This window comes from Clinocottus analis, unplaced genomic scaffold (assembly GCF_023055335.1).
Source record: "Clinocottus analis isolate CAN_PGR_092001 unplaced genomic scaffold, fCliAna1.0.p SCAF_15, whole genome shotgun sequence".
NCBI classification, from domain to species: domain Eukaryota; kingdom Metazoa; phylum Chordata; class Actinopteri; order Perciformes; family Cottidae; genus Clinocottus; species Clinocottus analis.
This window is the reverse complement of record NW_027175876.1, coordinates 17,423,939-17,441,906: the sequence shown is the minus strand read 5'-3', so window position 1 is coordinate 17,441,906 and position 17,968 is coordinate 17,423,939. Positions and strand designations below refer to the sequence as shown.

Sequence of the window (17,968 nt, the reverse complement as noted above, 5' to 3'; positions counted from 1 at the left end):
GCAGACGTGGCGAGCTGGCCAGCACCTACACTCCTCCTGATTGGCCGCATCAGCGTCTGCCAGAGAGCGAGTGGTTGCAACTGCACAAAACTTCTACTTTGTTTGTCAGCGAGGCAATTTGAAGGCGTAGTAGGCGTGCGTAGCGCGATAGCATGATAGCAGCTCGTGCCCCCAAAGCAACACTCGCTGATGCTTCAATGGCAAAGCTCTCTAGCGGCCGTTTGAATTCTGAATCATGAGGACCAAAGGAGGAAGTCAGGTGACACCACTTCCTGCAGGTGCTTCATATTGATTGCAGTGGTAGAACCAAGAGGTTTTAGAAAAGTGACCAGTTAGCTAGCGTGGGCTAACCTTAGCTAAGAGTCACACGGCTACTGTTTCAGAAAACAAGAGGGTTTTTTTCAAAAGGAGAGAGTTTGAACACATTACATCGACACAATGCTCCTCATCCCCATCTCATAGGGCCCTCATTCCCACCACATAGGGCCCTCATTCCCACCACATAGGGCCCTCATTCCCACCACATAGGGCCCTCATTCCCACCACATAGGGCCCTCATTCCCACCACATAGGGCCCTCATTCCCACCACATAGGGCCCTCATTCCCACCACATAGGGCCCTCATTCCCACCACATAGGGCCCTCATTCCCACCACATAGGGCCCTCATTCCCACCACATAGGGCCCTTATTACCACCACATAGGGCCCTTATTACCACTCTGTAGGGCCCTCATTAACATCCTATAGGGCCATCATTCCCACTCCAAAGGGCCCTCATTCTCACTCCATAGGGCCCTCATTCCCACCACATAGGGCCCTCATTCCCACCACATAGGGCCCTCATTCCCACTCCATAGGGCCCTCATTACCATCCCATAGGGCCCTCATTCCCACCCCATAGGGCCATCATCCCCACCCTATATGGCCCTCATTCCCACCACATAGGGCCCTCATTACCACCACATAGGGCCCTCATTCCCATCCCATAGGGCCCTCATTCCCACCCCATAGGGCCCTTATCCCCATCATATAGGGCCCTCATTCCCACCCCATAGGGCCCTCATTCCCAGTCCCCTGCTGTGAGTCAGCGCTGCTTCCCATCGCTGACTCATGGAGACACACTGGACCGTTAACCAACACTCTGCTCTTGTTTAAAGACACACAGTCACATTGTCTTCCTTATGATGCGTAACTTTCCAATCTACTTCCTCTTGTGTGTGTGTACAGCATGATGTGTGTCTGTGTGTGTACAGCATGATGTGTGTCTGTGTGTGTACAGCATGATGTGTGTCTGTGTGTGTGCAGCATGATGTGTGTCTGTGTGTGTACAGCATGATGTGTGTCTGTGTGTGTACACCATGAATAGTTTACACAAATACTATGAATCCACTTGGTTAGCAGAAGACTTACAGGCTGCGGTGTGTGTCTCTGGAACTGTGTGTGTGTGTGTGTGTGTGTGTGTGTGTGTGTGTGTGTGTGTGTGTGTGTGTGTGTGTGTGTGTGTGCGTGTGTGTGTGCGTTTTAGCCTACGTGGTTTGGACCACAGAGAGAGAGACACAGACAATACAGCAGGGCGAGAGAGAGAGAGAGAGAGAGAGAGAGAGAGAGAGAGAGAGAGAGAGAGAGAGAGAGAGAGAGAGAGAGAGAGAGAGAGAGAGAGAGAGAGAGAGAGAGAGAGAGAGGGAGCAGGAAACAGACCAAACATGGGCACAGGTGACGCACAGAGGATACCCAGTTTCCATAGCAACAGGCAGGTGCAAGACATTGGGAGCTCATCTCGCTCTCGATCTACTGAGGTGAAACATTTGCATGCCCACTACACAATACACACATCTAAAGAGAACACACACACACACACACTGTTGTATAGTATACAGTGAGAAGAATGCTGAGCACAAACCATTACTAAAGCAGACACATACATGTGAACATGGTGACAGTGAGAAGGGATTGACCCTCCACCACACACACACACACACACACACACACACACACACACACACACACACACACACACACACACACACACACACGCACTGGGAAACGCCTGACACATTGGGGATGGGCGGACGTTGAAAGGGAGTTCAGAAGAAGAGGAGGATGAGGAGCCAGGAGAGTGAGATTAAAGGAGGGTTGATCCCCACCCTGGGGGTGAAAGTCATGATGAAGTGGAGGAAAGAAAGGAAAAAGAGGAACGAGGTTGAAGGAAGTGAAGACAGCTTTAGTTTTCAGATTAATCAATGTTGTCAGTTCCCTTTAAAGAAAACCCTCCAGGCTAATATGCTCACCCTGAGCACAACATCATGCTAAAGGCTAATATGCTCACCCTGAGCACAACATCATGCTAAAGGCTAATATGCTCACCTTGAGCATGGCGTCATGCTAAAGGCTAATATGCTCACCCTGAGCACGGTGTCATGCTAAAGGCTGATATGCTCACCCTGAGCACAGCGTCATGCTAAAAGCTAATATGCTCACCCTGAGCACGGTGTCATGCTAAAAGCTAATATGCTCACCCTGAGCACAGCGTCGTGCTAAAGGCTAATATGCTCACTCTGAGCACGGCGTCATGCTAAAGGCTATATGCTCACTGTGAGCACGGCGTCATGCTAAAGGCTAATATGCTCACCCTGAGCACAACGTCATACTAAAGGCTAATAGGCTCACTCTGAGCACGGCGTCATGCTGAAGGCTAATATGCTCACCCTGAGCACAGCGTCATGCTATAGGCTAATATGCTCACCCTGAGCACGGCGTCATGCTAAAGGCTAATATGCTTATCAGGACAATGCCAGCACACAGCATGTTTACTTCGTCCAGAGCGTTAACATGCTAACTATCACTGATTAGAAGCAAAAGGAAACCAGACTGCTGAGGCTGCTGGGAATGTTGCTCTGCAGGTCGACAGTCAAGTCCCTCAAGCAGCGGGAGAAGTAGTCAAGAGAAATAATAATATGACTCCTGATTCTCATGACTTGGTCGTTCTGTTCAGCGTCAATCCGTTGGGTAGATATGGAGACGCACTTAGCCCGTCTGTACGTGGACACTATGACCTGCAGGTGGCGCTACACTTAAAGTCAGAGGATTACCAAAGTCAGGACTCATTCTCTGAATGTCTTGCCAATGTTTACCAAAACACCCACTGGCTGGACCGCAGTGGTGGAGCGGCCATGCCTGATGCTGCACCGCTAGCATCCAGCGCGGCTAGCGTCCTCATACGGAGGAGGATGACAAGAGATGGTTTCCATTGCTGGAAAGTCTGCAGCCTTTTATGTATTCTCTAGTTACCATGACGAAGACAGAAACGTCTTCACGTGGTACAGAGCGGATCAGCTGCAGGCATGCAGCAGGGCAACCTCAGCTGGTCAAACACACACACACACACACACACACACACACACATTGCTATGCACATATGGGAGACTGAGAGGACGCACGCTTTCAGTTCAGTCGCAGTAATGTTCCACTTCCTGTGAGCTCGCCAGCAGGGACGTTAGATTCTGGGCCAGTGCACGCTCGCGACTCCTCTCCACCTTCTCTCTTTATGTGTGTGTGTGTGTGTGTGTGTGTGTGTGTGTGTCTGTGGTATCTGCGTAGGATACTGGATAACTTGCATAACCTTATGTTGCATCACGTGCAGCTCTGTTTGTGTGGACTCTGCTCCTTTTTTGATGATTCACAAATACCGGGACGTCTGGCAGAAGCAGACAAAGAGACAAAGAGAAGGAGAGGGGGATGAAAACAGAGTTCAGAAAGTAAGTGAGAGAAAAGTGCAAACAGAAGGGCGAAAAGAGAAGACGAGGAGAAACAAGGCCACTGAGGTGAAGAGCGGCGGATCGATTCTCTCTCTGAAACTATCCTCACCTTCATCCCTCGCTCCCCATCTATCAATACCTCGCTGATCAGGTTCTCCAGCGCTCTGCCCAGCGCGCGAGACGATCATGAGCGCTACAACCCCGAACCCTGAGCCTGAACGCACCCTAACCCTGACCTAACCCTGAGCCTAACCCTGACCTAACCCTGACCTAACCCTGAGCCTGAACGCACCCTAACCCTGACCTAACCCTGAGCCTAACCCTGACCTGACCCTGAGCCTAACCCTGAGCCTGAACGCACCCTAACCCTGACCTAATCCTAAACCTAACCCTGACCTAACCCTGAGCCTAACCCTGAGCCTGAACGCACCCTAACCCTGACCTAATCCTAAACCTAACCCTGACCTAACCCTGAGCCTAACCCTGAGCCAAACCCTGACTTAACCCTGAGCCTAACCCTGACCTAACCCTGAGCCTAACCCTGACCTAATCCTGCGCCTAACCCTGACCTAATCCTAAACCTAACCCTGAGCCGAACCCTGACCTAATCCTGAGCCTAACCCTGAGCCTCACCCTGACCTAATCCTGAGCCTAACCCTGAGCCTAACCTAATCCTGAGCCTAACCCTGACCTAATCCTAAACCTAACCCTGACCTAATCCTGAGCCTAACCCAGACCTAATCCTGAGCCTAACCCTGACCTAATCCTGAGCCTAACCCTGACCTAATCCTAAACCTAACCCTGACCTAATCCTGAGCCTAACCCAGACCTAACCCTGAGCCTAACCTTGACCTAATCCTGAGCCTAACCCAGACCTAATCCTAAACCTAACCCTGGGCGCTACGACCCTGACCTCGACCCCTTCATGCTCTCGCTGCTGTGCGGTCGCTAACAGTTCGGCGCCTCTGAAGAGACAAAGCAACACATTCACAACTCAAACAGGATCAACCGCGTTTCAGCTGTATTTGAATACACTTGTGTTTCTTTGAATTTCAATATTGTGCTTTCTTTAAGCTAGCACTTTAAGACAGCACTTTAAGCTAGTACTTTAAGATAGCACTTTAAGCTAGTACTTTAACCTAGCAGTTTAAGATAGTACTTTAAGCTAGTACTTTAAGCTAGCACTTTAAACTAGCACTTTAAGCTAGTAATTTAAGATAGCACTTTAAGATAGCACTTTAAGCTAGCACTTTAAGATAGTACTTTAAACTAGTACTTTAAGATAGCACTTTAAGATAGTACTTTAAGCTAGCACTATAAACTAGCACTTTAAAATAGCACTTTAAGCTAGTACTTTAAGCTAGCACTTTAAGATAGCACTTTAAGCTAGTACTTTGAGCTAGCACTTTAAGATAGCACTTTAAGATAACACTTTAAGATAGTACACCACTTCATTTCACTTTTATTCTTTAATATTCTTTTAAACTTAAACTAGGACAATAACATATGTAGCACTGTCATGTACAAAGACCTTTTTCTGCAGGAACACGAGAGCTTTGTGAGTCTCACATTGTGAAACGATGGACACCACAACAACAACACAACATGGAAGTTCCTGCTTGTATCTTTAGCGACTTCCTGTGTTGCTTGTTTATTGAATAGCGACACACATTCTGGAGGCTGATCATATTGTTTGTGTTGAAAATCTGTATCTGTAAAGTCATTAAATCTGTTCAATACATACAGTGAAGTAAAAAGGTAAAACATTTCCTATGAAATGTAATAAAATATAAAGAAAGATAAAAGTATTGTATTCTTAGTTCATGCTTCATTAATGATTCAGCTCTGATGAACACATGTAAACTTAATTATTACGACGCGGCAGCCGAATCATACGAGAGGCGCTGTGGTGACGAGCAGCAGCTCTCAGTGTGTACCATGACTAAGGAGAGAGAGAGAGAGAGAGAGAGAGAGAGAGAGAGAGAGAGAGAGAGAGAGAGAGAGAGAGAGAGAGAGAGAGAGAGAGATGGTAGTGCTGAGTCACAGCCCGGCTGCTGCAGCACCCTCCCCCACACCCAACCGTCTCTCCTCCTGCTCTCGCTCCCCACACACACACACACACACACACACACACACACACACACACACACACACACACACACACACACACACAGATATAGACACAAAATGAGTGTTCCATCTCTCCTCATATGTCAGACGTACGTCTCCGTCAATTCGGTCCTCTCTGGATCTTTCACACCTCTTAATCTGTTTTTGGCCTTGTCGCCCCCCCCTCCTCCTCCTGCCCCCCACCCTCTTGCCCCCCCTCCTGCCCCCCCCCCCCCTCCCCCCCAGTCAGAAGGAGATCAGAGCTCCTTCTGCTACGCGGTTGATGATGCTGCGACTAATCTTCTCCTCCACTTGCTGTGTTTTGCTCGTTGACGCCGAGCTCTCTCCCTTCCACGAGTTCCCCAGACACTTCACACACACTTCACACACACTTCACACACACTGCACACACACACACATGCACACACACACCACCACCCTGCGAATACCGCTCCCACTTCATAGGCCTCTACTGAAAAGTTAGCCATCCTCTTTCATCGCAGCAACGAGTGAAAGAACAGCGAGCTTTAACGGATGAAAAGACAACGAGAAGCCAAGAAGGGATGAGCATCATTCTCTTAGTTTAGAGTGTTATATTATATTCTACATGTGTTATATTATATTCACATGCAAAGTGACTAACTCCCTCCATAATCCACCTAAACCCAGAACTAAGAGGTTCTGAGAAACGTAGCCGATAAGCAGCAGCTGATAACCCTGTTCAACAAGAAGATTATACTCATTTAAAATCCTCACCGTATTAAAAGAGCATTTCAAATGAGAGTCATGTGGTAATATTCTCTCTCTGCTTTGGAACGCTGAGAGAAGGATCATTTGTCTTGGGGGCATATCTGCTGAGTCATTGCTAGAAATGTAATATTTTATAGCATGATAGGACCGATATGGATGACATGAGGTCTGGCGTGAGTGTGAAGGAACCAACATGGCCGACCGCGGCTCTGGACTATCAGATATGGTCCGTACTGACGTGGAGGACGGCTTTGTGATTGGGAGGGTTTCTCTGAGTTCCACGCTTTAGGTTTCATCTGGATATTATTCTCACGTTACAGCTGGTGGAGTTGTAGAATAAATGAATAATACAGAATCCTTGTGCAGCCGGTCGGCTGCAGAGGGAACGAAACAACCGCGTCGTTCTCAAGTAAATAATCGTCTACTTCAGGAATCGCTGAAGGAGTCATTTTGTGGAATAAAAATAGGCAAATGCACACTGAACAAAACTATTAAAACCCACAGATGAACAATGAAACAGCTGATATGATGTTCTGTATACCGGCCCACACACACACACACACACACACACACACACACACACACACACACACACACACACACACCTTCCTCTCTCTTCTTCTCCTCTGGCTCTCCTCTCTAAATGTTCCATGTGAGGAAAACATCGTTCTGTGTGTTTCTCTCAGTGAAAAGAACATTTAAAACTCATTTCAAAGTCTGGGAGACGAGACAGGTGAAGGAAATATTAATGTTTGACACTGATGAGAGAAAAATGATGAAGCTGATGGATCTGAGAAGACTGGTAGAGGTGGAGAGATGGAGAGGTAGAGAGATGGAGAGGTAGAGAGATGGAGAGGTAGAGAGATGGAGAGGTAGAGAGGTAGAGAGATGGAGAGAAGGAGAGGTAGAGAGATGGAGAGGTAGAGAGATGGAGAGGTAGAGAGATGGAGAGATGGAGAGGTAGAGAGATGGAGAGGTAGAGAGATGGAGAGATGGACAGGTAGAGAGATGGAGAGGTAGAGAGATGGAGAGATGGAGAGGTAGAGAGATGGAGAGGTAGAGTGGTAGAGAGATGGAGAGGTAGAGAGATGGAGAGATGGAGAGGTAGAGTGGTAGAGAGATGGAGAGGTAGACAGATGGAGAGATGGAGAGGTAGAGAGATGGAGAGGTAGAGAGATGGAGAGGTGGAGAGATGGAGAGGTAGAGAGATGGAGAGGTAGAGAGATGGAGAGGTAGAGAGATCAGTGAGGATCCTCATCAAGGATCCTCACTGATGAGGATCCTTGATGAGGATCCTCATCAAGGATCCTCATCAGTGAGGATCCTCATCAAGGATCCTCACTGATGAGGATCCTCATCAGTGAGGATCCTTGATGAGTTTGGACATTTGTATTCAGGAAGCAGATTATTGTTTGTGGGATCAAACTGTTATTGTTTTGATCTTTTTATAGGATTTGTTGTAAATAAACAGCGTTATTATTTAAAAACTCAGCAGGGAGCATCCACACGTGGAAGAATCTGCGGAGGAAGAATCAGCGTTGAACACGCGTCTGAAACTGCAGGCTAATGTTCTTATGTGCTAACATGAGAAAGCCATAAAAGCGCTAACTCCAGGATCCCCTTTGGGCCCTCTAGACCCCCATGGACCCACCACTGTCCCCCCTCAGGAACACAACGCTCCAGCTGGTTGTGTGCTAATTATTGGACTAAAACACAAAATAATGTGGGAATACAGATGAACTGTCTTTCAATGGACACACAAGACCAGAATCAGGCTCCAAAACTATATATATATATATATATATATATATATATATATATATATATATATATATATATATATATATATATATATATATATATATATATTTAGTCAAGTCATGGTGAACATATGACCAGTCATGTATTGTAAAGGAGCCGCATACTTTGAGAACAATGACAGTGCAAGGCAACTTGTTTCTCCTTTTTTTCTTCTTTTATTTTCTCTGGCACGTGGCCACATTTATTTGTATATCTCTATTGTTCCATGAGGAACAACATGAGGAACAACATGAGGAACAACATGAGGAACAACATGAGGAACAACATGAGGAACAACATGAGGAACAACAGAGAGCATGAACAAGGACCCGCAGAAAGCATGGCTGACCCGCAGGAGCAGCTCATCATGAATAATCCATGCGGGACTGACTCTATGTGGCGGGAAACACACAACACGGACACGTGCTGATGCCCCGTTACAAAATGAGTTTTTGAAGTCCCTCTCTGACAGATATCTATTAAAAGATGCCTGCCGCTGACGTCAAAAACTGTCCGCCATCTTTGAAGAGAGCTGCACTGCTCCCCCTCCCTCCCTCCCTCCCTCCCCATTGAAGAAGTGAGGAGGACTCAACCGACGCGCAGTGCCTTTGCAGCAGCGAGAGAGAGAGAGAGAGAGAGAGAGAGAGAGAGAGAGAGAGAGAGAGAGAGAGAGAGAGAGGGGGCTGGTATCGGTTAGCTGCTGATATTCGCAGACATTTCCTCCCGTACTGTCTGCAGGGCACCGACAGCAGGCTCAGGTAAGACTGAGACACTTTGTTTTTCTCCTCTCGGGTCTCAGGCGGTTTGCAGGAGGCAGCAGAGTTTCGGCTTTTCCCTGAAACGAGATGTTCGCACGAGCGGTTTGCGCTGCGTCAGCCCGCGTGTTGCTGCGGTATAGCGGCTCTTTTGCAGCGTTGTTCAGTGGGAAGAGAAGGGGCGAAGGAAGGGAACGAGGAAGAAGAGAAGGCAGTGCGTGACCTCCTCCCTCCCGGGTGATGAAGCTCGAGCTCGCGCGCGGTGGACTGCTGAGCGCGCGGACGCGGTGCGCTCTACTGCGCCTGTTTCCACTGCGGGCGTTTTCATGGTTTCAGCACCGAGGACAGCGCCAGAGCTGCGGGAGCGAGACGCGCGCGCGGAGGCTGAGAGGACGTGACGCGGCAGCAGCGCGAGTCGTGTCTGAATGCCCGCATCGTGGAGGAGGCTCGGCCAAACGCGTCTCTCCTAGACATGTTTTACAGCGTAGGGGGGGAGGGGAGAGGGGGGGGTTCTCCACAAAAAACTAAACAAACAAACAAAAACAACCCGTCTGGCGGAGAGCCTCGCCTCCGCCTCAGAGCTGAAGCACGCAGCAGGTACAGACCGCTGATGTCGCAGCAAGATGGTGAACAAGCGGCAACATCTGTCACGCTCCTGCAGCCAGATGAGAAGGAAACACGCACGCACACACGCGCGCACACGCACGCGGGAACCCTCCCGCATCCCCGCTGACTTGAACAGAGGAGCCGGGTGGTTGGACAAGCGGTCAGTCATGTCACGTTAAACTGCGCCATGGTGGAGGTCTGCGGGAGGAGGAGGAGGAGGAGGGCGGGGGGGGGGGGGGGCGTCGCATCTCTTTATCATTGATCTTTGTTATTGATCTGTTCACGCAGTGTCTGCATCACAAACCCGAGGTATTGGGGGGGGGGGGGGGGGGGGGGGTGTTATGCAAGTGTTGAGGGAGAAGCGTGCCGGGGAGGACCGCGGTGAAACCCGCACTACCCCCCCCCCCCTTCCCCCCTCCCAGCCTCCCGACACAGACACACGCACACACAGACACACACACGCACACACACCACAGCATCCATTCATCCAGCCGCTCTCTGTCTGTCAATCACGCACGGTGCGTATTTAAGGCTGGCTGCTAATGTGGAGCCCGAGCGCGCCCAGTGTGGACATGACGCCACACACACACACACACACACTACACACACAGCTGCTTCATGTCATTTGCTGTCTTATGTGTGATGCTTCAGTGAGGTAATTCCCTGTCATTTGGAGAAAACATCATCCGTTCAGGTGTGGACGTCTCGGTGAGAAACGCGTGTCAGTGTGTGTCTTTGGTGGCGGATTGACGCCCCTGTGCGCAGCCGCAGACCCGATGCGGAGACAAGAGGCCTCCGGACAGGAGGTCTGATGCTGCGGCAGAGCGCGCGGACCTGTGACGCACCTGGATCCATTCAGACTGCAACACGTGGGCGGGAGGCCGGCTGATGGTCACTGATGGACGCAGCTGTCACCTGCGGGTTGAGTGGACTCACGCAGCTGAGCGCTCTGGCACGAGGAGCACATACCGAAACATGCCCGCTCACACGTGACCACGTGACCAGAAGCACCTGAGATCCCTTCATGAAGGAAGAACAGCCTCCAGGCAATGGCACGTTATATATATATATATATATATATATATATATATATATATATATATATATATATATATATATATATATATATATATATATATGAGAGAGCACAGCAAAGCCCACCAGAGATGCTTCAGTTGCCATGGCCGCTAAACCAAGCTGCGTTATGCGGCTTGGTTGCACTGTTTGGACTACAGAGAGAGACAGAAAACAGTGTGTGTGTGTGTGTGTGTGTGTGTGTGTGTGTGTGTGTGTGTGTGTGTGTGTGTGTGTGTGTGTGTGTGTGTGTGTGCTCTCCTGATAAATGGTGACTCACAGATCCGTCACCGTGCGCTGGTCGTTTCTCAGAAGCAGCCATTGTTCTCTCTCTCTGGACGCTCTGACATGGAGCCAAACGCCGGATCAATGCCGGTGAACACCGAGCAGATGACTGGATGACTGATGACTGGATGACTGATGACTGGATGACATGATGGCTGGATGACTGATGACTGATGGCTGGATAAATGATGACTGAATGACTGGATGAGTGATGCTGACGGCTGGATGGCTGGATTACTAATGACTGGATGACTGGATGGCTGATGACTTGGTGACTGATGACTTGATGACTGGTTGACTGGATGACTGATGACTTGATGGCTGGATGACTTGATGACTGGATGACTGATGACTGATGGCTTGATGACTTGATGACTGGATGACTGGATGACTGATGACTTGATGGCTGGATGACTTGATGACTGGATGACTGATGGCTGGATGACTTGATGGCTGGATGACTTGATGACTGGATGACTGATGACCGGATGACTGATGACTGGATTACTGATGACTGGATGACTGATGACCGGATGACTGATGACTGGATGACTGATGACTGGTTGACTGGATGACTGGATGACTGGATGACTGGATGACTTGATGACTGGATGGCTTGATGACTGATGACTGATGACTGGATGACTGGATGACTGGATGACTGGATGACTGGATGGCTTGATGACTGATGACTGGATGACTGGATTACTAATGACTGGATGACTGATGACTGGATGACTGCATGGCTTGATGACTGGATGACTGGATGACTGGATGACTGATGGCTGGATGACTTGATGACTGGTTGACTGGATGACTGGATGACTTGATGACTGGATGGCTTGATGACTGATGACTGATGACTGGATGACTGATGACTTGATGACTGGATGACTGGATGACTGATGACTGATGACTGGATGACTGATGACTGGATGACTGCATTGCGTGTCCAGGTGCAGCTCCTACATGTTTCCAGTATCGCGGCTCCTCTTTTTTCCTTTCCTAATGTTTCCTGATTCCGGCTCTGACTCTCCAGTGAGATCATCTTTGTGGAGGCTTCAGGTTTGTCGAGCTGCGCAGGAGCAGCTGCTCACATGGAGACACAGACGCATAGTCAACCTTCTTCTTCACGTTGAGGCTCTGAACCTGCAGCTGGAGAGGGAGCACAGCTGCAAACAGCTGGACCTGCTCAAAGAGAAGCCTCCGTGATTGTGTGCCCTTGAGCAAACTGTCTCTCACAGCAGCTCAGTTTCTCATGCGGAGGAGTTTGTTCTGCTGCTGCATCAGTGGCTCTGCGTTAACCCCGCGTGGTCTCTCCTGTCTGAGCGCATTGTGGTGTCACCAGGCGGGAAGAACATTTCAACATAGTGACTCGTAGTATTTACCTTTGTTTTTGACTCAACCAGCATTTCATCTCAAGGCAGACAGAGATATATTTACACTTTAAGCCCCGTGATATGATATTTTACAGACGTCAAATCTTTGAAAGGACATTTAAAAACAGAGCAAACTGCAAACAGAGCGATGGAAACACACAGCTGATGGAAATCCTCTGAAGTCGACGCAACGCTGCACTTCTTAAAGGAAGCGTTTGACATTCAGGGAAAGTAGCTTGTTGACTCTCTTGAGTTCGATGCTACAAGCGAGCGACCAGGCAGCTGCTTAGCTTAGCTTAGCATAACAACCGGAAACAGTGGAGAGTAGCTCGCCATGCTCCGTCCAAAACAACTCAATTAAGATGAATGGAACAAGTCCAGTGAGCTGCAGAGGTTTATGACGCTAAGCTAACGGGCTGCTGGGGTCGCTCCATGATGAACACATGAGGGAGGCCTGATCAAGCTCCTCATCCCGACATCCGGACTCGAGATTAGATTCAACTCTATTGTCATTGTCTCCAGGCACGCACACAACGACATCCAGTACAAACTCTCCGAAGCTAAGAGACGAAGGAAGCCGAGGTGTCATGAAACAGGAGAGAAGAAACATGGCGTCCAGTCAGAGGACGTTGATGAGGCAAAGCTTGTTTCCTTAATTCCACGTGAGTGTGAGAGACATGAGAGCAGCTGAGTGGCGTGAGGGCGAAAGGCTCAGCTGAGCTTCTTGTTGTGAAGAGTCCAGTCAGCGCTGGCGGGACGGCCTCTCCGCTCCGCCAGCCAACAGAAACACAGAATCAAAATGGCCGCTGCAGAGGCGCTCCGAGCTGGCGAAGGGAAACGTTGTAACTGCGCATTGTTCGTCTGTTTTCAGTGTTACGTCATCTCCTATTCTGAGACAGCATCAGTGTTTGTTGCCTTCATGAGTTTTTATGAGAACGTGTTCTTGGTTTCTCTTTCCTGGAACTCGCGCGTCGTGTCGGGCAGTGAAGTGTTCATCATTGGAGATAACATCACAGGTTGGAGCGGCACACGGTGCTGAACAAGACTGCTTTCAGTGCTCGGACAAAAATATGACTCTAAATATAGATTTATTCATCCTACCTCAGTTGTCACAGGACTGGTGACGTCGACAGGGACCGATGCTTCTGCTTTTGAAGCTTTTCTGGAACTGAAACTCCAAAACCAGTCCTCCCTCTTCCTGCCTTTCAAAGACACGTTCATGTGTCTGAGCGGCCCGTCGTCATCATTCTGCCATCTGTCAAACCCTCCCTCTCGGGTTTGGATTGTTTCGCCTTTGACTAATGAAAGGAAGTTAGGTGCTTCAGAGAGAGGGAAGCGATGGAAGGACCGACGTGGAGCCAGACACACCGCCAGCGAAGAGAAGAATCCTCGATATACGAACGGATCGATGTCCTTCTGAAAACTAAAATATCAAATCTCCAACACCACACACTTTAATATCACAGTTGGGTCTCGGATGTGACTACGGAAAGCTTATATTTCAGAGTACGGTCGCTTGTGTTGGATGTGACGCAGGCTGCTCTGGTGTCACATCGATCTGTAGCTTCAAACCAGCGCTGAATGAGACTCTGTTGTGAACCATCTCCGTACGGCCAGAGCTTCCATTCCCACAATAAAAGCATGCGTGGACATCTTATCCCCGCATCAGCGGAGCGTAAAGTTACTGATGAATGTGCTCGGGTCAACAGGAACACGCCCTCCGCCCTCACACGGCCTCCCTTCAAGGGTCAGCGCAGTGTTGTGTGTTGTTTTTAGTGTTTTTTTGGTGTTGTAGGTCTGTCTGCCGGGTCGGGTAATTTATGATGCTGCAGTGCAGCTGAGCGAGGCTGCTGGTGCAGGTTAGCCTGCAGGGCAGGACAGAGGGTACACAGAGGGTGTTACACTCCCCGTTTGTCACATTTTAGCTCCGTTCTGCAGCACACAGAACTGCATAACACCGTTTGAGGACTGCATACATTATAGGCCGTGATGGCATGCGTGCTGTGTTGCATTATGAATCTGGTTTGACTTTGTAATGAATTTGGTTTGAGCTCCACAGACCCTACGCAGATACTAAACAAGTCACAGGTTATCAGTTTTGTTTTCCACTTTGAATGAATCCATAACACACTGTCTTTAATGCCCATGTGTTACGTATATAGTGTGTTAAAATGCCTCATGAGCAATACAGAGAATGAGATTTATTGATGGTTTTATTTGGGCCTCGTGGAGGTCAACATTGCCCCCTGCAGCATTTACTGGAGACAGTTAAACGCAGCAGCGTCCTCTGAGTTTCTATTTATTTCTCTGTATCATTTAACTCTTTTCATAAGCATTAAAAAACAATAATGTTTGTTTTTTCTGAATGATTTCTTTTTCCAACATCTTCTGTGACAGTAAACTAATAGATTTAAAGAAGACAGAAAGCTGTGATGAGGCCGAACAGTTGAAACACTGCTGCTCTAAACTGCTCTAAAGTTTTTATGCTTAATGTTCCAAAACAACCTCGTGTTGTTTATAGATATAACATGTTATATAAGCGTTGTCCACACTCACAGATATATCTTTTACATTGTGAAGTTTTTTATTGAGCAGCTCGGCAAAAGAAGGCAGCAGGGCTGAACTGAGGTAATCTGTCAGAAGGTGTTTCTCATCTTCTGCCTTCACTTGATTCCTCTGTGTGACTTCTCATAGAATGATCGGGCTCCTCTAAGACAGAGAAGTGGCCCGGACACTGGGAACAGTGGCCATGGATGACGACTTCCACAGCGCTCAATGTGTTCTGATGGATGTGAGATGAACATCAGAATCGCTTCATGGTGTACAAATATGCTGCACCCACATCTGTGACCAGATGACTAATGAAAGACATCAATATTGATGAGGTGTGTGACTGTGGTATCGGCAAAATATCCGTATTTCTGCGCCTGTGTGTCCGGCTTGAATGTTTGCTGCCTTTGATTCCATCAAACACGCAGATATAAAAAGGACGTCTGCTGTGTGTTTCAGCCAGTGGGTCTTCACATCTCTCCGCTGACGTTTATTGCCTCGTTAAACTCAAGAGGTAACGCTTCTAATTCAAAACAGGCAGCAGATGCCTGCACGCCAATTGCAAATTGATTATCTGTCATGAGTTCATCTGCACCCTCAGCCCCTTCAGGTCCCTCACCCCATCTGGACCGTCCCACTTCTTCTATTTCATGTTTTTGCATCATTACATTATCTGTAAAAGCCTCATGGTACTGAATGTGGCGCTGAGTTCTCCTGTTTGCTCAGCGAACTGGAGCTGGAGGGCGGCAGCCGTGCTTAGATTTGGTGTGAAATATGGCCTTATTTTATTCTCTTTTTCATTCATTTGTGTGTGTGTGTGTGTGTGTGTGTGTGTGTGTGTGTGTGTGTGTGTGTGTGTGTGAGGGACAACTTTGTTCAACCACAGACTGTTTGTGAGTTATGAGAAGTGGACGTAGTCGCTGTGACGTCGCTTTGTGGACTGCCGCTTTGAAAAGCATGGTGAAATTTAGCGAGCTAGCTAACTAGCCAGTTGTCTACTTTTAGCGAGCGTACAGCTCTGCCTCCAGACCAGAACAAGCTAACTACCTAGCTAACTAGCTAGCTGTCCGCTTGTTAGCTAGCGCTCAGCTCTGCCTCCAGACCAGAACGAGCTAACTACCTAGCTAACTAGCCAGCCATCTGTCTCCCCGGAGCTGCGTCCGCTAATCTTTCCAGCTAGCTGTGACAACACTTCACGCAGAGCTACAAACTCTCACGGTTTCGCCGTGTGACACAAGCTTTTGCGTGTTTTCACACGCTCTCTCGCCACACGACCAATTTCTCACGGCAAAAAAAATTATGATTTTGGGCCAAGGTGCGTTGGTTCCTTTTCAAACTCCACGACGATAGATGGCGCTAAGGAGCGCATCTGTAAACCTATTCGCTGCACAGACATCCTGTTTACCCCAAAGAGTCCTGAAGTTAGCAACAGAAGAAGATGTTTAAACAGACACAGCCGATGGAGAAACTCAGGAGGAGCAGAGAGACGATCAGAGCTCTCAAGTGTCACCATCGAACGTGACCGTCACTCATGTCGCTCTTAAGCCACGCCCTCCAGCCGCCGGAGCGTATTTGTCATTGTCGTCGCAAAATTGGGTTTTGCGATCACGGTGAAATGATTTGTTTCCTCAGAGAGCTGGTTGTGACTGGAGCTTAGTAATAAGAGGTGACAGGCCCAGACTTTCCTCCGCTTTAAATCACGCCATCTCCTTCACAGTCTGAGGGGTGTGTGTTTGAAAACACCGACAGCAGTGACAGACTGGGGCACTAAATCACCAGGCCTGCCGTTGTCTTGTGTCCTCAGTGTATTCTTTCTCTATTAGCAGATGCATCGGCAAGGCCAGCTTCAAGAGACAATGAATGCTGGAGGATTATGACGTTGGTGCTGCGTGATAACGGATGAACAGCAGTATTTACATTAGCATACACTCATCATGTCGCGATCCCTATGAGATTAGGCGTGTGACTGGAACACCGAGTGAGTAGCCGCTCATCGATGACGATGAACCCAGAACCACACGCAGTTCCCACAATGATGAGGAAAACAGTTTCTTAAACCACTACGTACATTACCGACAGTTACTTGCTGCACTGACTGACCTTCTAACCCTCTGAATAGCTTAAACCACCGCCGTGGGCATGGATAGGATATGTCTTCTCCAGTTTACTCATGTGTTGTGTGACGTGCCTTGTGGGATACGATGAGTAGATCATGTTTGAATGTTTGTATCCCTGTGCATGGAGTCCTCACCTACCCAGTGGTCACAGTGTTCATCGTATAGACGGGAAGTTATTCATACGTGCCTCTCGACAAACAGCGAGCTCTCGTTGCTCATTTCCAAAACAATTCTTTAAAAGCAGATCAACATCTCTTAAAGAACATTATGTTCTTGTCCTGTATGCAAGCTGTCACAACAGTGTGAAGTTATAATGCCATAGGCAGGCCCGCAGCAAGGACCGGTCAGCAATCATCATCACTGGAATAGTGTTTAGCATTATTTATAGACCGTATATTGAGAAAAATGCATATTGCTCTGACCACACAGCAGCAAATCGTTTCTCGTTCACTATGACTTAAATATGAAGACTGATTTTAGGTCCGTTTGCAGGTTTGTTTTGTTCCTTTTGGCCGCTGCATGGTCTTTGTTTGTGGTGATGGACCTTTGAAGATCGTTAATTCATCTCTTAATTATTTACCCAAATCAGGTGGTCCACGAAATAGAAAATTAAAAATAGTAAATTTGAACTGTAAAAGCCCAAGTAGACATATTCATATTGCTTGTTTTGCCTAACAATCCAAAATTAAAATGTATTTAGTTTGATATCCGAGAAGATAAGAAGATAGAAAAAACAGTTGTAACCAGTTTGTTGGGGCGTTTTTACTTAAACTGAACTAGTACTGGT

At 48.2% G+C, this 17,968-nt stretch overlaps 1 protein-coding gene across 1 annotated transcript in view; it reads left to right on the top strand.

Moving 5' to 3' along the window:
* The first annotated feature begins 9,034 nt into the window (after positions 1 to 9,034).
* The window catches only part of snap25a (synaptosome associated protein 25a), a 36,739-nt gene continuing 27,805 nt past the window's right edge, over positions 9,035 to 17,968 (top strand). The window contains exon 1 of the mRNA XM_068576497.1: positions 9,035 to 9,173. The gene's annotated coding sequence lies outside the window, so the exon portion shown is untranslated. The remainder of the gene's footprint in view (positions 9,174 to 17,968) is intronic.